The following is a 7,770-nucleotide window of genomic DNA, read 5'->3' as shown; positions in this document are numbered from 1 at the left end:
TAAGTAATTGGAAATCCACAGATCTGGCAGTTTCCTTCACCCTCTTTGCTCCTCAACCTCTCCCCTCTAGTAGGAAGTACCCCCTTCCCTCTCTGTCTCCCTCAACATAAGCTGACGGATCTACTCATTTTGTATTCAAAACTCAATTCAAATCCAAATACAAAATATGAGGTATCCAAATGGGCTCTTAGATTATTCATTCATTTATGTCTATTTTTAGGGTCTTTTAGTGACCTTTAAAAGAGCTATTCAAAATGACAAATAACGTTTTATTTTTCCGCTTTTCACTTGGACGATGGTTATCCTCTCTCTAGAGTTTCTTTAAAATCTCGTGCTTAAGAGCGTGGAGGTTCGAGTCCTCTTCAAGGCATAATATTGATGAGCATTCTCAATAACAGATCTCAGATCTAATTGATATTGATATACCGAGTATCTGTTGATATGAAGTATTCCGGAGATCCCCACGATGCACTTTTGGGCCTTAATCCTAACCCTATCAATGTTTAAAACGACATATTGACTGACAATTCGATTTGAAATGAATTGAGACCCGGACTCAAAAAGTAGGATCTAAAATGCATTCTCAAAAGATCCGACTAATAAGGGATCTGAACGGATCGTGACCAAGACATAGGTGGATTCAATCCAAAGTGAATACTTCTTCTTTTTTTGAACTGGTGAATCTTTATTACTTAGAAACGGCCATGTCCAAAGTGGATCCATTGACACCCCTGAATATTTTGGTTAAGGGAAGTGATATATTCGCCCCTTTTTTCTACTTGGGACAGCCTGTCGCAAATAGAAAAAAGGGGCGACTATATCACTTCCCTTTTGTTAAAAAAAAAGAAAAAAAATTCTTTTGGCCCATGCATGATACGTTAAGGAAGAGAACACGTAATAAACGTAGTGGTTGTGAATGACGGGCCCACATCTAGTGCAAGAAAATAATACATCTGATTCAAGGTGGCAATTGGGTTGTGCCGGCCCACGGCCCGGCCAGCACAGCACGACATGGGCCGTGCCGGCACGGCACAAATTCCTAAAGTGATGTGGGCTGTGCTGGCACGGCACGAAGACGTGTGTAGTGCCGGGCTATGGGTTTAGGCATGCGGCACGAAACGGCACGGCACAACAAGCAGCCCGGCACAGCCAAGCACGGCAAAATCAATTAAAAAGTGAGCATATGTGGTTGTTGTCCCGGGCCGTGCCAGCCCGGCACAACACGGACTGCAGGCTGTGGGCCGTGCCGTGCCATGCCTAGCCCGCGGGCCACTTTGGGCCAAGAAGTATCATGTCGTGCCAGCACAGCCCATTTGCCACCTGGACATCTGATAGAATTGCACCATTTTGGATGATTGGAAGTGGACCTCATAAGCATAATCTATGTATCTTATATGGATTAATTGTAGTAGATAGAAAGTGGTTGTTCACCTTAGGATAGCAATCACATTTCTTTAATCCTTGTATAGACTTATCTATCCTCTTTGTTCAGGTTGAACTTTGTTCATGGATAAATAAATTTGGAGAACAGCAGACTAGATAATTTAAAGATAAATTTATCCAAGCAAGATAGCCAATCCCAGGGACAGCTGATCCAAGGATTTCAGTATCCCTGTAGGGAGCATTCCCTTTGAATTTAAGCATAGCATGAATGGTAATGCTTTTGGGTTGAAGACGGGGAAGGAAATACCCTTGACCTCTCATGTGATGTGTTGAGGGTAAAATCGAGCGACTACCCCGGCCCAACTGGCCTCAGCCTAGGCCCTTTGGGATGTCTAGCTCGGTACGCTCAACTTAGTGGGAGCCTTCTCTGGAATACGTGACGTACGTCACCACTTCTCGGACCATTTCTGCAGCCCTAGGAAGCAGCACGGTGTCTTGTCACTCTCCAGCGCTGCTACCACTTGTAGCCGTACAAGATTCTGCTTCCATCGTATGAGATCCATATCTACCAGCCATCATATATATATATATATGAGGAAACTGTTGGTGAGCTTAAGCTCACCAAACTTATGGTGAGCTAGCTTGCCCAATCACATGGGTCCCACATTTTGGGGAGTGATCCAAACCATTCATTTGCAAGGCCTTATCATAGATAGGGGGTGTACCAAAAATCAGCTCCATAGGATCATCCTAACCCCTCCATTTGTGGAGGACAAAAATGGGGCAGATTTGTGTCTGTCCATTTTTGTCCTCCACAAATGGAGGGGTTAGGATGATCCTATGGAGCTGATTTTTGGTACACCCCCCATCTATGTAAGGGACTTTCAAATGAATGCTTTGGATCATCCTAACAAAGTGGGCCCCCATGTGATTGGGCAAGCTAGCTCACCATAAGTTTGGTGAGCTTAAGCTCACCAAACTTATGGTGAGCTAGCTTGCCCAATCACATGGGTCCCACATTTTGGGGAGTGATCCAAACCATTCATTTGCAAGGCCTTATCATAGATAGGGGGTGTACCAAAAATCAGCTCCATAGGATCATCCTAACCCCTCCATTTGTGGAGGACAAAAATGGGGCAGATTTGTGTCTGTCCATTTTTGTCCTCCACAAATGGAGGGGTTAGGATGATCCTATGGAGCTGATTTTTGGTACACCCCCCATCTATGTAAGGGACTTTCAAATGAATGCTTTGGATCATCCTAACAAAGTGGGCCCCCATGTGATTGGGCAAGCTAGCTCACCATAAGTTTGGTGAGCTTAAGCTCACCAACAGTTTCCTCTATATATATATATATATATATATATATATATATATATATATATATAGAGAGAGAGAGAGAGAGAGAGAGAGAAAAGAGAAGGTACTCCCTGGAGTAGATAACTTATCTACTCCCTGCCTTAAAATAACAGTTGGGGCCACATTGTTTGGGTGATCCAAAGCATTCATTTGATGGGCCCTCACATAGATAGGGTGTGCCCAAAAAATCAGCTTGGAATTTCAGTTTTAGTAGGATTAGGGGACGTCCAAGTAAACTTTATAAATACCCCACCGTTGTAAATTATTTGGAAGCTTTTATTAATTGAAAACTTTGTTGCCTTTGTTGATTTGTTGCCGATTATAGCACGATCACCTGCTGCCGTTGCCTCAAGTCCAGTCCGATCCGAGCAATTGATAGCCATCTGCTGCTATCGTTGAAGCCAAGCCATCTGCTGCTTGTGCGTAACCTAGGAGCTATTACGAGATCCGCTTCCGCTATATACGCCCCTGCGTTACTTCCCCAACACCTTCCTGCTGGGAGAAACAAAGCCGGGACCCATGACCAACAATCTGCCAGATTTGGGTAGCATTTTGACGCTTTCAAATTGAATTGACTCCTACCGCTCTCCTCAATCAGTTCTTTACCTTCCTGGGCGGTCATCAGAAAGCATCGGGGACTCGTGTGATCGGGATGCATTCGATTCGAGCTCTTCAGATTGATTAACCGGAGGAGATGATGTTATCCTCGTCGAGTCGTTCGGGCATGTGGAAGCTAATCAAATCTTTTTCATCTCATACTGGAATTTCCTATAATAAAAAAAGGCTTACAAAAGACAACCTATCATATGGCAAATTCTTAAATAACTACCCTCAGACCAATGACAAAATAACTATTTGGGGGTGTTTGGATTGCCTGAATCTGAGTCTGGAATCAGAATGCTCATGAGATTTCTTTCCTATTTCGATTGCCTTGTTAAAGGGAATCTATATTTCATTTTGTATCTTCTCTAATCTCTAGTCAGAGTTACAATTTGTCTCCTACCTATTGCTTTGTTCTCCTTATTGTGCCGATTTTTGACTTAAGCGTTGGAGTGGTCTCCCGGAGCCACAACTCAGGACCCGTAACGCTTTCTCTGTAAGCGTAGGTTAATCCCAGATTTCACAGATTGGAGCTCTACCAGCCGTTGATCGTGGACCCAGATTTCAACATCATCATGTTGTTTTGATTCAAAATTATAAGTCATCTACCTCTCCAGTCATATATAAAGTCGTCATCATAGCACAAGAGTATGTGACTTTCAAGGTCCATACAAAATGAGGTGTCTACAAAATGCACTCTCAAGAAGGGTCTAGAAATGTATCTTCTATTATTCTTATATTCGACTTTTATGGAAGATACTAGAATGATGTTATTATGTAAGAGTCTTGAAGAAACCTGGGTGTCTTGGGAAGTCTAAGAGTCTCCACAAAATCTAGATGTCTCAGAGGTCTATAGAATAGTCAAGAACAAAATTTACTGCCATTCAAAAAAAAAAAAAAAAAAAAAAAAAAAATCAAGAACTCGTTAGAAATTTTTGCATAGCATGCAAAAGGGGTTATATAAGTTTATAAATGGTTGTCTCATGTTGCTCATCTAGGAAAGCAAGCAATATAGAAGTTAGAATATGAAGTACTTTTCTTGGGTCTTGACTCCATTCTTCCATTCTTAAATCAATCTTCTATTTTCTAACAATAATATGTAAAGCTTGACATAAGCCCACCGATGTTATGTTATTATGATTAATTTGGAACCTTTAGATTGAGAGAGAGAGAGAGAGATTTATGCTTTATGTTTTCTTGATTTAGGCTAGTGGCTTATTAGGAAAGAACCCACAATCCTTTGAAATGTGTGCACCCTGACTCTGGTTGAACCCATTAACATGGAATTCAAGATAATAAAATGAAAAGTGCAAAGAGATGATCATCGATCGTCGTAACAAGTAAGAAACGTACATTCAACAACAACCATTACATAACTTTTAATGGATAAAAAATTGATAAATTTACATCAACTGAAAGTATTATAGATGAATTAATTAAGCCACGTTCATACCCTTCAAATTTCACAAACCACAGACTTCATCTTTTTTTCAGGCAGCTCCATGAAATTTCAATGGAATTTGCTAGGGGCAATCGCAGAACGGCTTGTGCATGAGTGCAGCCACATAGGCTCACTTTTCAACAGATTTTGTCTTATTCATTTAACACATCTGAGGTGGCTGCACTCACATGCAACAGCGGTTCCACGGAATGCCTTCTGCAATGGCCCCTAGCAAATCCCTAATGATAATATAAAAATGCAATTTATTATATATAATGGAATTAGCTAGGCAATTTCGTGGAAAGCCATTTCACGGCTTAATTTTGCAAGAGAGAACAACCACCTCAGATGAATAAAACAAAATCTGCTAAAGGTGAGTCTGTGTAGCTGTTCTTTTCCTGCGAAAGTGAGCCTTAAAATGGCTTTCACGAAATTGCCTAGCAAGTCCCACATATAATTTCTAAAATATTCATTTACACGTACCATTTACATGTTTATTAACCCCTTTTGCATCGTAACCTTCATTGATTTTATTTAACTAAACATGTTTAATAACATGCGAATCTATCATAAATCATGACTAGCTTTCCTAATAAAAAATAAATAAATAGCTAAGTCTCCTTTTTGACCCACACCCTTTGATTTTTATTTTTATTTTTATTTTTTTTGTGAAGTGATTAAAAATATTCAAGTGGTAGAGAAAAGCTTACATCGATCACTAGTGATTTTTTTTTCTATATTACTCATGACGCACCACCGTGGTCATGCTTATGTAATAGATTGTTCATCTTGTTCGCATCACCAATGGATGAGATTGTTTAGAAAATATTGAGATAAGACAATCCTAACCATCTAATTAGTGGACTTTCTCCTGTTAAATAAGGATGAGAGAGAGAGAGAGAGAGAGAGAGAGAGAGAGAGAGAGAGTTGTTTTTATACTATGTTTGATAATCCAATTGTTCATTTGTTGCTCCCGACTTAGGCTATGCCTCAAGAATCATCTCGATAGATGATCGTAGCCTTCCAATTTGCAGAGTGATGAAACATTATAGAAATCTCTACAGATTGAAGGTTAGGATCATCCGAAAGAGATTATTTTTGTGGCATGTTAGGGTGGACAAATGAAGGGTTAATTTGGAGCAGTGGATGATCCTAGCATTCCAATTCAGTGTTAAAATCATCATATGGATGTTATTTTTGGGGCACGACTTATATATTTAAGTCCGGGCCACCAAATGAATAGTTTGTAGAATTGAACTATGTAGGCCCCACTAGGGACCATAGAAGGCATTTTGCGGACCGGGTGTTGCATGAGAGAGCAGCCACATAGGCTCAGATTTTGTCCTATTCATTTAATTCATCTAAGGTGGCTGCTCTCTCATTCAACAGCCGGTCCGCAAAATGCCTTCTGGATTGTCCCGAGCAAATCCATTAAAAAATATTTGCGCTCCCATACGGACCCCATTAAGAGATGCAGGCAAGTATTTTAAAAATATACACTGTGGCCCACATTATTCGATGATCCAAACCGTTCATTTTTGGGCCCCACGTTAATTAGTTGCGCCCCAAAAATCTTCTTCCTCGGATAATCTTAACCTTACGATCTATAGAGGAAAAACACGTTAGAGGACCCTCTACATATATGAGAAAGTAGTTAATAACACATGAGAAAAAAGAATTAGTTAACTTGTGTGGATTAAGCTAATGCCTTACATGGCCAAAATGGCTTTCTTTTAATATTCCAACTAAAAACTATTTTTTCAAAGAGTGTTCATGTGAACATGTGAAAATTTGATCTTATTTTAATATAAAAATGTAAGTAAAAATACATATATAAATATAATAAAAATGTACCACGTACCACGTACATATAAATATAATCCATTTCATAAAAATTAGACTAATGTAAACATAGACCAAAAGAATTGTTCCAGATTGATTCACATCTTTGGCTCTCGCATTATGTCTTTGAATAAATATAAAATTAAGGTAATATTCAAAAGGTAAGTAACATATTCGTCCTTTTTTAACTTGGGACAGCCCCCTCTAGTGTATTCACTAGGGGTGCAACTCAGGTCGGGTGGGTCGGGTTAGGTGTAATTTTTTACCAGAAAACCCGAGATTCCTAAACCCGACCCTACCCAAGATAGTTTCTCAGGTCGGGTCGGGTCGGGTTTTTATTTTTTAGCATGGGATAGTGACTAATTTTAAAGATTGTAGGAAAAAAAAACAAATCCTCACACCAAAAAGTCTCTAAATTTATGTTATCAAGTGTATAAATAATTAAATATAAGATGGACACTATATTTTCACATAGCATGCATGATCACCTCAATGAAAACAATTGTCTCATTATTGGAAAATATTTCTATATGTTGTCCAAGAGATATTTAAGAAAGTCACAGTACACCCATATGAGTCGAGTCGGTTTCAGGTCTTTTTTCTTTAAACCCGGCCCTACCCAAGATTGAGTGGGGTTTTCCAATTTAAAACCCGACGCTACCCAAGACCCATGATTTCTAAACCCGACCCATGTTATTTTCGGGTCGGGTCGGGTTTACCCGACCCAAGTTGCACCCCTAGTATTCACTACCAACTATATCGGCGGAATATGAACAATATCTAATCCACCACTAACTGTGACTAAAAGTTTTACTAGCGAATAAAGATGTTCGCCGGTGTATATTTATAACTACAGGCGGTTAAGACCGCTGCACTGCCGGTAATCATACGGAATTTTAAGAAATTACAGATTTATTTTAAAAAAAGGGATTTGCTAGGGACCATCGCAGAAGGCATTTCGCCTCAGGCGAAATCTAAGCCTATGTGGCTGTGCTCTCATGCAACAGCCCTTCCGCGAAATGCCTTCTTCAATGGCCCCTGGCAAATCACTTTAAAAAAAATATTTTAAATATTAGAAATTTCCAAAAAATGAATATAAGGGGGAGACTGTCACAAGTAATAAAATAAAGGAAAAATTGTCAATTG

Source organism: Tasmannia lanceolata, unplaced genomic scaffold (assembly GCF_043159265.1).
Source record: "Tasmannia lanceolata isolate RefF3 unplaced genomic scaffold, GAP_Taslan_0.1 ptg000003l, whole genome shotgun sequence".
Taxonomy (NCBI): Eukaryota; Viridiplantae; Streptophyta; class Magnoliopsida; order Canellales; family Winteraceae; genus Tasmannia; species Tasmannia lanceolata.
This window is presented reverse-complemented; position numbering follows the sequence as displayed.